The sequence below is a fragment of the Oncorhynchus clarkii genome, chromosome 12, assembly GCF_045791955.1.
Source record: "Oncorhynchus clarkii lewisi isolate Uvic-CL-2024 chromosome 12, UVic_Ocla_1.0, whole genome shotgun sequence".
NCBI lineage: Eukaryota > Metazoa > Chordata > Actinopteri > Salmoniformes > Salmonidae > Oncorhynchus > Oncorhynchus clarkii.
The window spans coordinates 100870551-100889734 of NC_092158.1; the positions used below are offsets into that span (position 1 = coordinate 100870551).

Below are 19184 nucleotides of genomic sequence, written 5' to 3' on the forward strand. Positions count from 1 at the left end.
TATATTATAGTTCTACATTTAACATTTCATATGATAATGTAATTATATCATAGTTCCTCTACATTTCATATGATAATGTAATTGTATCAAATCAATCAAATCAAATGTTATTGGTCACATACACATGGTTAGCAGATGTTAATGCGAGTGTAGCGAATCGCTTGTGCTTCTAGTTCCGACCGTGCAGGAATAGTAATCTAACAATGTCACAACAACTACCTTACACACACGCGTAAATGAATGAATATGAATATGTGCATATATATACACTGCTCAAAAAAATAAAGGGAACACTAAAATAACACATCCTAGATCTGAATGATTGAAATATTCTTATTAAATACTTTTTTCTTTACATAGTTGAATGTGCTGACAACAAAATCACACAAAAATGATCAATGGAAATCAAATTTATCAACCCATAGAGGTCTGGATTTGGAGTCACACTCAAAATTAAAGTGGAAAACCACACTACAGGCTGATCCAACTTTGATGTAATGTCCTTAAAACAAGTCAAAATGAGGCTCAGTAATGTGTGTGGCCTCCACGTGCCTGTATGACCTCCCTACAACGCCTGGGCATGCTCCTGATGAGGTGGTGGATGGTCTCCTGAGGGATCTCCTCCCAGAACTGGACTAAAGCATCTGCCAACTCCTGGACAGTCTGTGGTGCAACGTGGCGTTGGTGGATGGAGCGAGACATGATGTCCCAGATGTGCTCAATTGGATTCAGGTCTGGGGAACGGGCGGGCCAGTCCATAGCATCAATGCCTTCCTCTTGCAGTTCCTCTTGCAGGAACTACTGACACACTCCAGCCACATGAGGTCTAGCATTGTCTTGCATTAGCAGGAACCCAGGGCCAACCGCACCAGCATATGGTCTCACAAGGGGTCTGAGGATCTCATCTCGGTACCTAGTGGCAGTCAGGCTACCTCTGGCGAGCGCATGGAGGGCTGTGCGGCCCCCCAAAGAAATGCCACCCCACACCATGACTGACCCACCGCCAAACCGGTCATGCTGGAAGATGTTGCAGTCAGCAGAACGTTCTCCACGGCGTCTCCAGACTCTGTCACGTCTGTCACATGTGCTCAGTGTGAACCTGCTTTCATCTGTGAAGAGCACAGGGCGCCAGTGGCGAATTTGCCAATCGTGGTATTCTCTGGCAAATGCTAAACGTCCTGCACGGCGTTGGGCTGTAAGCTCAATCCCCACCTGTGGACGTCGGGCCCTCATACCACCCTCATGGAGTCTGTTTCTGACTGTTTGAGCAGACACATGCACATTTGTGGCCTGCTGGAGGTCATTTTGCAGGGCCCTGGCAGTGCTCCTCCTGCTCCTCCTTGCACAAAGGCGGAGGTAGCCGTCCTGCTGCTGGGTTGTTGCCCTCCTACGGCCTCCTCCACGTCTCCTGATGTACTGGCCTGTCTCCTGGTAGCGCCTCCATGCTCTGGACACTACACTGACAGACACAGCAAACCTTCTTGCCACAGCTCGCATTGATGTGCCATCCTGGATGAGCTGCACTACATGAGCAACTTGTGTGGGTTGTAGACTCCGTCTCATGCTACCACTAGAGTGAAAGCACCGCCAGCATTCAAAAGTGACCAAAACATCAGCCAGGAAGCATAGGAACGGAGAAGTGGTCTGTGGTCACCACCTGCAGAACCACTCCTTTATTGTGGGTGTCTTGCTAATTGCCTATAATTTCCACCTGTTGTGTATTCCATTTGCACAACAGCATGTGAAATTTATTGTCAATCAGTGTTGCTTCCTAAGTGGACAGTTTGATTTCACAGAAGTGTGATTGACTTGGAATTACATTGTGTTGTTTAAGTGTTCCCTTTATTTTTTTTAGCAGTGTATATGGATCAGCGATGGCCGAGCGGCAAAGGCAAGATGCAGTAGATGGTATAGAGTACAGTATATACATATGAGATCAGTAATGTAGGGCATGTAAACATTATATAAAGTGGCTAGTGATACATTTATTACATCCCATTTTTTTATTATTAAAGTGGCTCGAGATTTGAGTCAGTTTGTTGGCAGCAGCCACTCAATGATAGTGGTGGTTGTAATTAACAGTCTGATGGCCTTGAGATAGAAGCTGTTTTTCAGTCTCTCGGTCCAGGCATTGATGCATCTGTACTGACCTCGCCTTCTGGATGATAGCGGGTGTCGTGGAAATTTCCTGTTTTACCACATCATGAGAGAGCAAACCACACACAAGTCAGAGTTATCATAAAGTCAATTTTTTAATTATATGAGCTTCACCATAGCCCTGTGACTCTCAGATTGATTCAGTGTCTATAAATGAATTCTCTGAGAGTGTCAACATAATCGCAACTGAGATCCTTTATAGCAAAGACACACCACATCAAAAGTCACGAATAACAGATCTTAGGAACATTATACAAATAACCTTTTACCAGAAAAAGGAGTATCCCATCATTTATAGCATTAGCTATGAACTTTCGCTCAGTTTGTCCTTTTAGACAAAGTTCCTATCTCGTTCTTGGTACCACTTAGGACCCAAAACATTACCTTATCCAATGGCATATATCAAATACACCCCCTCCTGGACAAGCTCACGGAGAGGACGGTGAGCCTCTAGGTCAAGATAAGGGCAACCTCAGAGGAAACATAGAATGGTTCCAGACACTGCCATCCTCCCCCCGATGGGAAAAGTAGGGAGTGACTGGCACACAGACATTGTGGAGCCAAGAGATAATCGGTTCCCCCTCAATCATCACTTCACATGGATTAGGAATAGTTTACAGACACATTCACAGATAAGACTAACCCGACCTCTCCCCTCTCTGGGCCCAAGTAACTTTTCCCACATAAGCTTATGAAAATTATTAAAACATTATTTATCAATGTTACCTAAAGATTTCTGATTCTGCCACGACACGGGGTGAACAGGCAGTGGCTCGGGTGGTTGTTGACCTTGATGTTCTTTTTGGCCTTCCTGTGACATCGGCTGGTGTAGGTGTCCTGGGGAGCAGGTAGTTTGCCCCCGGTGATGCGTTGTGCAGACCTCACTACCCTCTGGAGAGTCTTATGGTTGTGGGTGGTGCAGTTGCCGTACCAGGCGGTGATACAGCCCAACAGGATGCTCTCGATTGTGCATCTGTAAAAGTTTGTGAGTGTTTTCGGTGACAAGATTAATTTCTTCAGCCTCCTGAGGTTGAAGAGGCGCTGTTGTGCCTTCTTCACCACTCTGTCTGTGTGGGTGGACCATTTCAGTTTGTCTGTGATGTGTACGCCGTGGAACTTAAAACTTTCCACCTTCCCCACTACTGTCCCGTCGATGTGGATAGGGGGGGTGCGTCCTCTGCTGTTTCCTGAAGTCCACGATCATCTCCATTGTTTTGTTTTGTTGACGTTGAGAGTGAGGTTATTTTCACCATACTCCGAGGGCCCTCACCTCCTCCCTGTAGGCTGTCTCGTCGTTGTTGGTAATCAAATCAAATCAAATTTTATTTGTCACATACACATGGTTAATCAAGCCTACCACTGTAGTGTCGTCTGCAAACTTAATTGAGTTGGAGGCGTTCATGGCCATAAAGTCATGGGTGAACAGGGAGTACAGGAGAGGGCTGAGAACGCACTCATGTGGGGCCCCAGTGTTGAGGATCAACGAGGTGGAGATGTTGTTTCTTACCCTCACCACCTGGAGGTGGCCCGTCAGAAAGTCCAGGACCCAGTTGCACAGAGTGGGGTCGAGACCCAGGGTCTCAAGCTTAATGGCTTAATGAGTTTGGAGGGTACTATGGTGTTAAATGATGAGCTGTAATCGATGAACAGCATTCTTACATAGGTATTCCTCTTGTCCAGCTGGGTTAGGGCGGTGTGCAGTGTGATTGCGATTGCGTCGTCTGTGGACTTATTGGGGTGGTAAGCAAATTGGAGTGGGTCTAGGGTGTCAGGAAGGGTGGAAGTGATATGGTTGCACAGGGCGCGGTAGAGACGCAGGGTCTCGAGCTTAATAACGAGTTTGTAGTTTACTATGGTGTTAAATATCACAGTCCCACTATACTGTAGTGATCCTCTACCTGTTTTTACTGATACTGGGTTAGCACTATTTATACTGATACTGGGTTAACACTATTTATACTGATACTGGGTTAACCCTATTGATACTGATACTGGGTTAACCCTATGTATACTGATACTGGGTTAACACTATTTATACTGATACTGATACTGGGTTAACACTATTTATACTGATACTGATACTGGGTTAACACTATACTGATACTGGGTTAACACTATGTATACTGATACTGGGTAAAGACTATTTATACTGATACTGATACTGGGTTAACCCTGTTTATACTGATACTGGGTTAACCCTATTTATACTGATACTGGGTTAAAACTATTTATACTGATACTGATACTGGGTTAACACTATTTACACTGATACTGGGTTAACACTATTGATACTGATACTGGGTTAACCCTGTTTATACTGATACTGGGTTAACACTATTTATACTGATACTGGGTTAACCCTATTTATACTGATACTGGGTTAACCCTATTTATACTGATACTGGGTTAACCCTATTTATACTGATACTGATACTGGGTTAACCCTGTTTATACTGATACTGGGTTAACCCTATTTATACTGATACTGATACTGGGTTAACACTATTTATACTGATACTGGGTTAACCCTATTTATACTGATACTGGGTTAACCCTGTTGATACTGATACTGGGTTAACCCTATTTATACTGATACTGGGTTAACACTATTTATACTGATACTGGGTTAACACTATTTATACTGATACTGATACTGGGTTAACACTATACTGATACTGGGTTAACCCTATTTATACTGATACTGGGTTAACCCTATTTATACTGATACTGATACTGGGTTAACCCTATTTATACTGATACTGGGTTAACCCTATTTATACTGATACTGGGTTAACACTATTTATACTGATACTGGGTTAACCCTATTTATACTGATACTGGGTTAACACTATACTGATACTGGGTTAACCCTATTTATACTGATACTGGGTTAACACTATACTGATACTGGGTTAACACTATTTATACTGATACTGGGTTAACCCTATTTATACTGATACTGGGTTAACCCTGTTGATACTGATACTGGGTTAACCCTATTTATACTGATACTGGGTTAACCCTATTTATACTGATACTGGGTTAACACTATTTATACTGATACTGATACTGGGTTAACACTATACTGATACTGGGTTAACCCTATTTATACTGATACTGGGTTAACCCTATTTATACTGATACTGATACTGGGTTAACCCTATTTATACTGATACTGGGTTAACCCTATTTATACTGATACTGGGTTAACACTATTTATACTGATACTGATACTGGGTTAACACTATTTATACTGATACTGATACTGGGTTAACACTATTTATACTGATACTGATACTGGGTTAACACTATACTGATACTGGGTTAACCCTATTTATACTGATACTGGGTTAACCCTATTTATACTGACACTGATACTGGGTTAACCCTATTTATACTGATACTGGGTTAACACTATACTGATACTGGGTTAACCCTATTTATACTGATACTGGGTTAACACTATTGATACTGATACTGGGTTAACCCTATTGGTGCATTGAATAGGGTGTTTTCCTTGTTCTCCAGGGACCTGGTTCACTGCCCCGCTGTTTGCTACAATATTAATATCATAGACTACCTGTTGAACAAAAAGACACAGTAATATGATTGAAAGGATTTTAGGATAATATCAGTAAGTGTTGATTTAGAGTTGTCTTCTGGGTTCAGCCTTCTAGCTGCCTTTATCAACAGGTTGAAATGTAATAAATGACATGGCCTCAGAGTTGGGAGATAACCAGTCCCTGTCTCAGAGTTGGGAGATAACCAGTCCCTGTCTCAGAGTTGGGAGATAACCAGTCCCTGTCTCAGAGTTGGGAGATAACCAGTCCCTGTCTCAGAGATGGGAGATAACCAGTCCCTGTCTCAGAGATGGGAGATAACCAGTCCCTGTCTCAGAGATGGGAGATAACCAGTCCCTGTCTCAGAGTTGGGAGATAACCAGTCCCTGTCTCAGAGTTGGGAGATTACCAGTCCCTGTCTCAGAGTTGGGAGATAACCAGTCCCTGTCTCAGAGATGGGAGATAACCAGTCCCTGTCTCAGAGATGGGAGATAACCAGTCCCTGTCTCAGAGATGGGAGATAACCAGTCCCTGTCTCAGAGATGGGAGATAACCAGTCCCTGTCTCAGAGATGGGAGATAACCAGTCCCTGTCTCAGAGTTGGGAGATAACCAGTCCCTGTCTCAGAGTTGGGAGATTACCAGTCCCTGTCTCAGAGTTGGGAGATAACCAGTCCCTGTCTCAGAGATGGGAGATAACCAGTCCCTGTCTCAGAGTTGGGAGATAACCAGTCCCTGTCTCAGAGTTGGGAGATAACCAGTCCCTGTCTCAGAGATGGGAGATAACCAGTCCCTGTCTCAGAGTTGGGAGATAACCAGTCCCTGTCTCAGAGTTGGGAGATAACCAGTCCCTGTCTCAGAGTTGGGAGATAACCAGTCCCTGTCTCAGAGTTGGGAGATAACCAGTCCCTGTCTCAGAGTTGGGAGATAACCAGTCCCTGTCTCAGAGTTGGGAGATAACCAGTCCCTGTCTCAGAGTTGGGAGATAACCAGTCCCTGTCTCAGAGTTGGGAGATAACCAGTCCCTGTCTCAGAGTTGGGAGATAACCAGTCCCTGTCTCAGAGATGGGAGATAACCAGTCCCTGTCTCAGAGTTGGGAGATAACCAGTCCCTGTCTCAGAGATGGGAGATAACCAGTCCCTGTCTCAGAGTTGGGAGATAACCAGTCCCTGTCTCAGAGTTGGGAGATAACCAGTCCCTGTCTCAGAGTTGGGAGATAACCAGTCCCTGTCTCAGAGTTGGGAGATAACCAGTCCCTGTCTCAGAGTTGGGAGATAACCAGTCCCTGTCTCAGAGTTGGGAGATAACCAGTCCCTGTCTCAGAGTTGGGAGATAACCAGTCCCTGTCTCAGAGTTGGGAGATAACCAGTCCCTGTCTCAGAGATGGGAGATTACCAGTCCCTGTCTCAGAGTTGGGAGATTACCAGTCCCTGTCTCAGAGTTGGGAGATTACCAGTCCCTGTCTCAGAGTTGGGAGATAACCAGTCCCTGTCTCAGAGTTGGGAGATAACCAGTCCCTGTCTCAGAGTTGGGAGATAACCAGTCCCTGTCTCAGAGTTGGGAGATAACCAGTCCCTGTCTCAGAGTTGGGAGATAACCAGTCCCTGTCTCAGAGTTGGGAGATAACCAGTCCCTGTCTCAGAGATGGGAGATAACCAGTCCCTGTCTCAGAGTTGGGAGATAACCAGTCCCTGTCTCAGAGTTGGGAGATAACCAGTCCCTGTCTCAGAGATGGGAGATAACCAGTCCCTGTCTCAGAGTTGGGAGATAACCAGTCCCTGTCTCAGAGTTGGGAGATAACCAGTCCCTGTCTCAGAGTTGGGAGATAACCAGTCCCTGTCTCAGAGTTGGGAGATAACCAGTCCCTGTCTCAGAGTTGGGAGATAACCAGTCCCTGTCTCAGAGATGGGAGATTACCAGTCCCTGTCTCAGAGTTGGGAGATTACCAGTCCCTGTCTCAGAGTTGGGAGATTACCAGTCCCTGTCTCAGAGTTGGGAGATAACCAGTCCCTGTCTCAGAGTTGGGAGATAACCAGTCCCTGTCTCAGAGTTGGGAGATAACCAGTCCCTGTCTCAGAGTTGGGAGATAACCAGTCCCTGTCTCAGAGTTGGGAGATAACCAGTCCCTGTCTCAGAGTTGGGAGATAACCAGTCCCTGTCTCAGAGTTGGGAGATAACCAGTCCCTGTCTCAGAGTTGGGAGATAACCAGTCCCTGTCTCAGAGATGGGAGATTACCAGTCCCTGTCTCAGAGTTGGGAGATAACCAGTCCCTGTCTCAGAGTTGGGAGATTACCAGTCCCTGTCTCAGAGTTGGGAGATAACCAGTCCCTGTCTCAGAGTTGGGAGATAACCAGTCCCTGTCTCAGAGATGGGAGATAACCAGTCCCTGTCTCAGAGATGGGAGATAACCAGTCCCTGTCTCAGAGTTGGAAGATAACCAGTCCCTGTCTCAGAGTTGGGAGATTACCAGTCCCTGTCTCAGAGTTGGGAGATAACCAGTCCCTGTCTCAGAGTTGGGAGATAACCAGTCCCTGTCTCAGAGTTGGGAGATAACCAGTCCCTGTCTCAGAGTTGGGAGATAACCAGTCCCTGTCTCAGAGTTGGGAGATAACCAGTCCCTGTCTCAGAGTTGGGAGATAACCAGTCCCTGTCTCAGAGTTGGGAGATAACCAGTCCCTGTCTCAGAGATGGGAGATAACCAGTCCCTGTCTCAGAGTTGGGAGATGACCAGTCCCTGTCTCAGAGTTGGGAGATGAACAGTCCCTGACTCAGAGTTGTGAGATAACCAGTCCCTGTCTCAGAGTTGAGAGATAACCAGTCCCTGTCTCAGAGTTGGGAGATAACTCATCCCTGTCTCAGAGTTGGGAGATAACCAGTTCCTGTCTCGGAGTTGGGAGATAACCAGTCCCTGTCTCAGAGTTGGGAGATCACCAGTCCCAGTTTAAATCACCATGACAACCATGTCATTATTTCTCCAGAGCAGCAAGGGATTCTAGAGACTCAACCTTTGTAGAATCATAATCACCTTTATTCACCAAGTACATTAACACATACAGATGTAGGATCTTAAGTTGAGCCAGTGTACTACAGCAGGAAAATATTCCCGCAGCAACAGGAAATATGAATGATTATTTGAATTATAATTAATGGAATTTTTTCTTGGGGTTGATACATTTTTCATAAGGGAAATCAAGTCTGAAATGTCTGTGGAAATGACAAACTTCAGAAGCCTTTTTAAACCTCAAATACACTACAAGTGTATATGGTCCTGCTGGTGATAGACAACATTTAGAGACAGAATACAGACAGATTAGTTTACACAAAGTTTCTGTACAACATTATACACAACTCGATTGAGCATAGTGAATGAACAGTGGATATACACATATACAGTACAGTTGATATACAGTACAGTTGATATACAGTTGATATACAGTACAGTTGATATACAGTTGATATACAGTACAGTTGATATACAGTTGATATACAGTACAGTTGATATACAGTTGATATACAGTACAGTTGATATACAGTTGATATACAGTACAGTTGATATACAGTTGATATACAGTACAGTTGATATACAGTTGATATACAGTACAGTTGATATACAGTTGATATACAGTACAGTGACTATACAGTTGATATACAGTACAGTTGATATACAGTTGATATACAGTACAGTTGATATACAGTTGATATACAGTACAGTTGATATACAGTTGATATACAGTACAGTGACTATACAGTTGATATACAGTACAGTGACTATACAGTTGATATACAGTACAGTCGCTATACAGTTGATATACAGTACAGTGGATATACAGTTGATATATAGTACAGTGGATATACAGTTGATATACAGTACAGTGACCATACAGTTGATATACAGTACAGTCGCTATACAGTTGATATACAGTACAGTGGATATACAGTTGATATACAGTACAGTGGTTGTACAATTGATATACAGTACAGTGGATATACAGTTGATATACAGTACAGTGGATATACAGTTGATATACAGTACAGTTGATATACAGTTGATATACAGTACAGTGGCCATACAGTTGATATACAGTACAGTGACTATACAGTTGCTATACAGTACAGTGGCTATACAGTTTATATACAGTACAGTGATTTTGCAGTTGATATACAGTACAGTGGATATACAGTTGATATAAAGTACAGTGGCTATACAGTTGATATACAGTACAGTGGATATACAGTTGATATACAGTACAGTTGATATACAGTTGATATACAGTACAGTGGCCATACAGTTGATATACAGTACAGTGACTATACAGTTGCTATACAGTACAGTGGCTATACAGTTTATATACAGTACAGTCGCTATACAGTTGATATACAGTACAGTGGATATACAGTTGATATACAGTACAGTGGTTGTACAATTGATATACAGTACAGTGGATATACAGTTGATATACAGTCCATTGGATATACAGTTGATATACAGTACAGTTGATATACAGTACAGTGGCCATACAGTTGATATACAGTGCAGTGATTTTGCAGTTGATATACAGTACAGTGGATATACAGTTGATATAAAGTACAGTGGCTATACAGTTGATATACAGTACAGTGGATATACAGTTGATATACAGTACAGTTGATATACAGTTGATATACAGTACAGTGGCCATACAGTTGATATACAGTACAGTGACTATACAGTTGCTATACAGTACAGTGGCTATACAGTTTATATACAGTACAGTGATTTTGCAGTTGATATACAGTACAGTGGATATACAGTTGATATAAAGTACAGTGGCTATACAGTTGATATACAGTACAGTATATACAGTTGATATACAGTACAGTTGATATACAGTTGATATACAGTACAGTGGCCATACAGTTGATATACAGTACAGTGACTATACAGTTGCTATACAGTACAGTGATTTTGCAGTTGATATACAGTACAGTGGATATACAGTTGATATAAAGTACAGTGGCTATACAGTTGATATACAGTACAGTGGCTATACAGTTGATATACAGTACAGTGGCTGTACAGTACAGTGGCTATACAGTTGATATACAGTACAGTGGATATACAGTTGATATATATTATAGTGGATATACTGTTGATATACAGTGGATGTCCACATTTACAGTATCAGTATAAATATATCTAAGAGAGATGAACAGAGAGCAAAAGCATTATAGTTCACTTTTTTAGTGTCCAGTTCAGAGATGGCTTGATGTGGTTTGCAGCGTAGAGTCCATAGTTATTTAGTCTCTGTGGGCCAGATGGCTAGTTGGAGAGGGCCACAGCATAGTCCTTTAGTCTCTATGGGCCAGATGGCCAGTTGGTGAGGGTCACAGCATAGCGTTTTAGTCTCTACAGGCCAGATGGCCAGTTGGTGAGGGCCACAGCATAGTCCTTTAGTCTCTACAGGCGAGATGGCCAGTTGGTGAGGGTCACAGCATAGTCCTTTAGTCTCTATGGGCCAGATGGCCAGTTGGTGAGGGTCACAGCATAGTCCTTTAGTCTCTATGGGCCAGATGGCCAGTTGGTGAGGGACACAACATAGTCCTTTAGTCTCTATGGGCCAGGTGGCCAGTTGGTAAGGGTCACAGCATAGTCCTTTAGTCTCTATGGGCCAGATGGCCAGTTGCTGGCTCTATCAGGATATATACACCTCTCTCTAACGTATATGGCTCTATCAGGATATATACACCTCTCTAATGTATATGGCTATATCAGGATATATATACCTCTCTCTAATGTCTATGGCTCTATCAGGATATATATACCTCTCTCTAATGTATATGGCTCTATCAGGATATATATACCTCTCTAATGTATATGGCTATATCAGGATATATATACCTCTCTCTAATGTATATGGCTCTCAGGATATATATACATCTCTCTAATGTATATGACTATATCAGGATATATATACCTCTCTCTAATATATATGGCTCTATCAGGATATATATACCTCTCTCTAATGTCTATGGCTCTATCAGGATATATATATCTCTCTCTAATATATATGGCTCTATCAGGATATATATACCTCTCTCTAATGTATATGGCTATATCAGGATATATATACCTCTCTCTAATATATATGGCTATATCAGGATATATATACCTCTCTCTAATGTATATGACTCTATCAGGATATATATACCTCTCTCTAATGTATATGACTCTATCAGGATATATATACCTCTCTCTAATGTATGTGGCTCTATCAGGATATATATACCTCTCTCTAATGTATATGGCTATATCAGGATATATATACCTCTCTCTAATATATATGGCTCTATCAGGATATATATACCTCTCTAATGTCTATGGCTCTATCAGGATATATATACCTCTCTCTAATGTATATGACTCTATCAGGATATATATATACCTCTCTAATGTATATGACTCTATCAGGATATATATACCTCTCTAATGTATATGACTCTATCAGGATATATATACCTCTCTCTAATGTATATGGCTCTATCAGGATATATATACCTCTCTAATGTATATGACTCTATCAGGATATATATACCTCTCTAATGTATATGACTCTATCAGGATATATATACGTCTCTAATGTATATGACTCTATCAGGATATATATACCTCTCTAATGTATATGACTCTATCAGGATATATATACCTCTCTCTAATGTATATGACTCTATCAGGATATATATACCTCTCTAATGTATATGACTCTATCAGGATATATATACCTCTCTCTAATGTATATGACTCTATCAGGATATATATACCTCTCTAATGTATATGACTCTATCAGGATATATATACCTCTCTAATGTATATGACTCTATCAGGATATATATACCTCTCTCTAATGTATATGACTCTATCAGGATATATATACCTCTCTCTAATGTATATGGCTATATCAGGATATATATACCCTCTCTAATGTATATGGCTATATCAGGATATATATACCTCTCTAATGTATATGACTCTATCAGGATATATATACCTCTCTAATGTATATGACTCTATCAGGATATATATACCTCTCTAATGTATATGACTCTATCAGGATATATATACCTCTCTAATGTATATGACTCTATCAGGATATATATACCTCTCTCTAATGTATATGACTCTATCAGGATATATATACCTCTCTAATGTATATGACTATATCAGGATATATATACCTCTCTAATGTATATGACTCTATCAGGATATATATACCTCTCTCTAATGTATATGACTCTATCAGGATATATATACCTCTCTCTAATGTATATGACTCTATCAGGATATATATACCTCTCTAATGTATGTGGCTCTATCAGGATATATATACCTCTCTCTAATGTATATGGCTATATCAGGATATATATACCTCTCTCTAATATATATGGCTCTATCAGGATATATATACCTCTCTCTAATGTCTATGGCTCTATCAGGATATATATACCTCTCTCTAATGTATATGGCTCTATCAGGATATATATACCTCTCTAATGTATATGGCTATATCAGGATATATATACCTCTCTCTAATGTATATGGCTCTCAGGATATATATACATCTCTCTAATGTATATGACTATATCAGGATATATATACCTCTCTCTAATGTATATGACTCTATCAGGATATATATACCTCTCTAATGTATATGACTCTATCAGGATATATATACCTCTCTAATGTATATGACTCTATCAGGATATATATACCTCTCTCTAATGTATATGGCTCTATCAGGATATATATACCTCTCTAATGTATATGACTCTATCAGGATATATATACCTCTCTAATGTATATGACTCTATCAGGATATATATACCTCTCTAATGTATATGACTCTATCAGGATATATATACCTCTCTAATGTATATGACTCTATCAGGATATATATACCTCTCTCTAATGTATATGACTCTATCAGGATATATATACCTCTCTCTAATGTATATGACTCTATCAGGATATATATACCTCTCTCTAATGTATATGACTCTATCAGGATATATATACCCCTCTCTAATGTATATGACTCTATCAGGATATATATACCTCTCTAATGTATATGACTCTATCAGGATATATATACCTCTCTAATGTATATGACTCTATCAGGATATATATACCTCTCTAATGTATATGACTCTATCAGGATATATATACCTCTCTAATGTATATGACTCTATCAGGATATATGTACCTCTCTCTAATGTATATGACTCTATCAGGATATATATACCTCTCTCTAATGTATATGACTCTATCAGGATATATATACCTCTCTAATGTATATGACTCTATCAGGATATATATACCTCTCTAATGTATATGGCTATATCAGGATATATATACCTCTCTCTAATGTATATGGCTCTCAGGATATATATACATCTCTCTAATGTATATGACTATATCAGGATATATATACCTCTCTCTAATGTATATGACTCTATCAGGATATATATACCTCTCTCTAATGTATATGACTCTATCAGGATATATATACCTCTCTAATGTATATGACTCTATCAGGATATATATACCTCTCTAATGTATATGACTCTATCAGGATATATATACCTCTCTCTAATGTATATGACTCTATCAGGATATATATACCTCTCTAATGTATATGACTCTATCAGGATATATATACGTCTCTAATGTATATGACTCTATCAGGATATATATACCTCTCTAATGTATATGACTCTATCAGGATATATATACCTCTCTCTAATGTATATGACTCTATCAGGATATATATACCTCTCTAATGTATATGACTCTATCAGGATATATATACCTCTCTCTAATGTATATGACTCTATCAGGATATATATACCTCTCTAATGTATATGACTCTATCAGGATATATATACCTCTCTAATGTATATGACTCTATCAGGATATATATACCTCTCTCTAATGTATATGACTCTATCAGGATATATATACCTCTCTCTAATGTATATGGCTATATCAGGATATATATACCTCTCTAATGTATATGACTCTATCAGGATATATATACCTCTCTAATGTATATGACTCTATCAGGATATATATACCTCTCTAATGTATATGACTCTATCAGGATATATATACCTCTCTAATGTATATGACTCTATCAGGATATATATACCTCTCTCTAATGTATATGACTCTATCAGGATATATATACCTCTCTAATGTATATGACTCTATCAGGATATATATACCTCTCTCTAATGTATATGACTCTATCAGGATATATATACCTCTCTCTAATGTATATGACTCTATCAGGATATATATACCTCTCTCTAATGTATATGACTCTATCAGGATATATATACCTCTCTCTAATGTATATGACTCTATCAGGATATATATACCCCTCTCTAATGTATATGACTCTATCAGGATATATATACCTCTCTAATGTATATGACTCTATCAGGATATATATACCTCTCTAATGTATATGACTCTATCAGGATATATATACCTCTCTAATGTATATGACTCTATCAGGATATATATACCTCTCTAATGTATATGACTCTATCAGGATATATGTACCTCTCTCTAATGTATATGACTCTATCAGGATATATATACCTCTCTCTAATGTATATGACTCTATCAGGATATATATACCTCTCTAATGTATATGACTCTATCAGGATATATATACCTCTCTAATGTATATGGCTATATCAGGATATATATACCTCTCTCTAATGTATATGGCTCTCAGGATATATATACATCTCTCTAATGTATATGACTATATCAGGATATATATACCTCTCTCTAATGTATATGACTCTATCAGGATATATATACCTCTCTCTAATGTATATGACTCTATCAGGATATATATACCTCTCTAATGTATATGACTCTATCAGGATATATATACCTCTCTAATGTATATGACTCTATCAGGATATATATACCTCTCTCTAATGTATATGACTCTATCAGGATATATATACCTCTCTAATGTATATGACTCTATCAGGATATATATACGTCTCTAATGTATATGACTCTATCAGGATATATATACCTCTCTAATGTATATGACTCTATCAGGATATATATACCTCTCTCTAATGTATATGACTCTATCAGGATATATATACCTCTCTAATGTATATGACTCTATCAGGATATATATACCTCTCTCTAATGTATATGACTCTATCAGGATATATATACCTCTCTAATGTATATGACTCTATCAGGATATATATACCTCTCTAATGTATATGACTCTATCAGGATATATATACCTCTCTCTAATGTATATGACTCTATCAGGATATATATACCTCTCTCTAATGTATATGGCTATATCAGGATATATATACCTCTCTAATGTATATGACTCTATCAGGATATATATACCTCTCTAATGTATATGACTCTATCAGGATATATATACCTCTCTAATGTATATGACTCTATCAGGATATATATACCTCTCTAATGTATATGACTCTATCAGGATATATATACCTCTCTCTAATGTATATGACTCTATCAGGATATATATACCTCTCTAATGTATATGACTATATCAGGATATATATACCTCTCTAATGTATATGACTCTATCAGGATATATATACCTCTCTAATGTATATGACTCTATCAGGATATATATACCTCTCTCTAATGTATATGACTCTATCAGGATATATATACCTCTCTAATGTATGTGGCTCTATCAGGATATATATACCTCTCTCTAATGTATATGGCTATATCAGGATATATATACCTCTCTCTAATATATATGGCTCTATCAGGATATATATACCTCTCTCTAATGTATATGGCTATATCAGGATATATATACCTCTCTCTAATATATATGGCTCTATCAGGATATATATACCTCTCTCTAATGTCTATGGCTCTATCAGGATATATATACCTCTCTCTAATGTATATGGCTCTATCAGGATATATATACCTCTCTAATGTATATGGCTATATCAGGATATATATACCTCTCTCTAATGTATATGGCTCTCAGGATATATATACATCTCTCTAATGTATATGACTATATCAGGATATATATACCTCTCTCTAATGTATATGACTCTATCAGGATATATATACCTCTCTAATGTATATGACTCTATCAGGATATATATACCTCTCTAATGTATATGACTCTATCAGGATATATATACCTCTCTCTAATGTATATGGCTCTATCAGGATATATATACCTCTCTAATGTATATGACTCTATCAGGATATATATACCTCTCTAATGTATATGACTCTATCAGGATATATATACCTCTCTAATGTATATGACTCTATCAGGATATATATACCTCTCTAATGTATATGACTCTATCAGGATATATATACCTCTCTCTAATGTATATGACTCTATCAGGATATATATACCTCTCTCTAATGTATATGACTCTATCAGGATATATATACCTCTCTCTAATGTATATGACTCTATCAGGATATATATACCCCTCTCTAATGTATATGACTCTATCAGGATATATATACCTCTCTAATGTATATGACTCTATCAGGATATATATACCTCTCTAATGTATATGACTCTATCAGGATATATATACCTCTCTAATGTATATGACTCTATCAGGATATATATACCTCTCTAATGTATATGACTCTATCAGGATATATGTACCTCTCTCTAATGTATATGACTCTATCAGGATATATATACCTCTCTCTAATGTATATGACTCTATCAGGATATATATACCTCTCTAATGTATATGACTCTATCAGGATATATATACCTCTCTAATGTATATGGCTATATCAGGATATATATACCTCTCTCTAATGTATATGGCTCTCAGGATATATATACATCTCTCTAATGTATATGACTATATCAGGATATATATACCTCTCTCTAATGTATATGACTCTATCAGGATATATATACCTCTCTCTAATGTATATGACTCTATCAGGATATATATACCTCTCTAATGTATATGACTCTATCAGGATATATATACCTCTCTAATGTATATGACTCTATCAGGATATATATACCTCTCTCTAATGTATATGACTCTATCAGGATATATATACCTCTCTAATGTATATGGCTATATCAGGATATATATACCTCTCTCTAATGTATATGGCTCTCAGGATATATATACATCTCTCTAATGTATATGACTATATCAGGATATATATACCTCTCTCTAATGTATATGACTATATCAGGATATATATACCTCTCTCTAATGTATATGACTCTATCAGGATATATATACCTCTCTCTAATGTATATGACTCTATCAGGATATATATACCTCTCTCTAATGTATATGACTCTATCAGGATATATATACCTCTCTAATGTATATGACTCTATCAGGATATATATACCTCTCTAATGTATATGACTCTATCAGGATATATATACCTCTCTCTAATGTATATGACTCTATCAGGATATATATACCTCTCTAATGTATATGGCTATATCAGGATATATATACCTCTCTCTAATGTATATGGCTCTCAGGATATATATACATCTCTCTAATGTATATGACTATATCAGGATATATATACCTCTCTCTAATGTATATGACTATATCAGGATATATATACCTCTCTCTAATGTATATGACTCTATCAGGATATATATACCTCTCTCTAATGTATATGACTCTATCAGGATATATATACCTCTCTCTAATGTATATGACTCTATCAGGATTCTCCTTTGACCATTTGACATCTTGTATTTACTGTTGTTTAGGCTGGTTGAATGAGTTGTCTATGAAAGCTACTTCATCTGTGAGAAAACAGGCAGCTGCACCAGTGACTGTAAGTTATGTGATTTCCTTATATGAAATTAAAAGTATGTTTGTAGCCCACGCAGTTACAAAATGGCTGTTGAAACTGTGGCACATATTTCTCGGTAAGATTAAATAAATGTGTTGAAATGTAGGAAAGATGCGCAGACTCTCGTACTGTAGGTCTAGGCTACCTACAAACTATTATAAGGCTATGATCACTTATCATGCTGACAAACCTGATGGTCTCTGTGAACTGATCTGAGCAGGTTTAGACTGGTCATCTATGATATGTAGGCTATAGCCAAGGTATAGACCTTGATCTGCATATCACTAACAAACTACTATTATACATTATAACCTAGTCTACTTTACATAATATAACATCACATATCACTAACAAACTGCTATTATACATTATAACCTAGTCTACTTTACATAATATAACATCACATATCACTAACACATCACTACTATACATTATAACTTAGTCTACTTTACATAATAGAACATCTACATGTCACTAACAACCCACTACTATACATTATAACCTAGTCTACTTTACATAATATAACATCACATATCACTAACACATCACTACT

At 38.4% G+C, this 19184-nt stretch overlaps 1 protein-coding gene across 1 annotated transcript in view; it reads left to right on the top strand.

Annotated features, from left to right (window-relative positions):
* LOC139421752 (NLR family CARD domain-containing protein 3-like) overlaps positions 1-19184 on the top strand; it is a 1082035-nt gene that overhangs the window by 137121 nt on the left and 925730 nt on the right. The window lies entirely within an intron of this gene.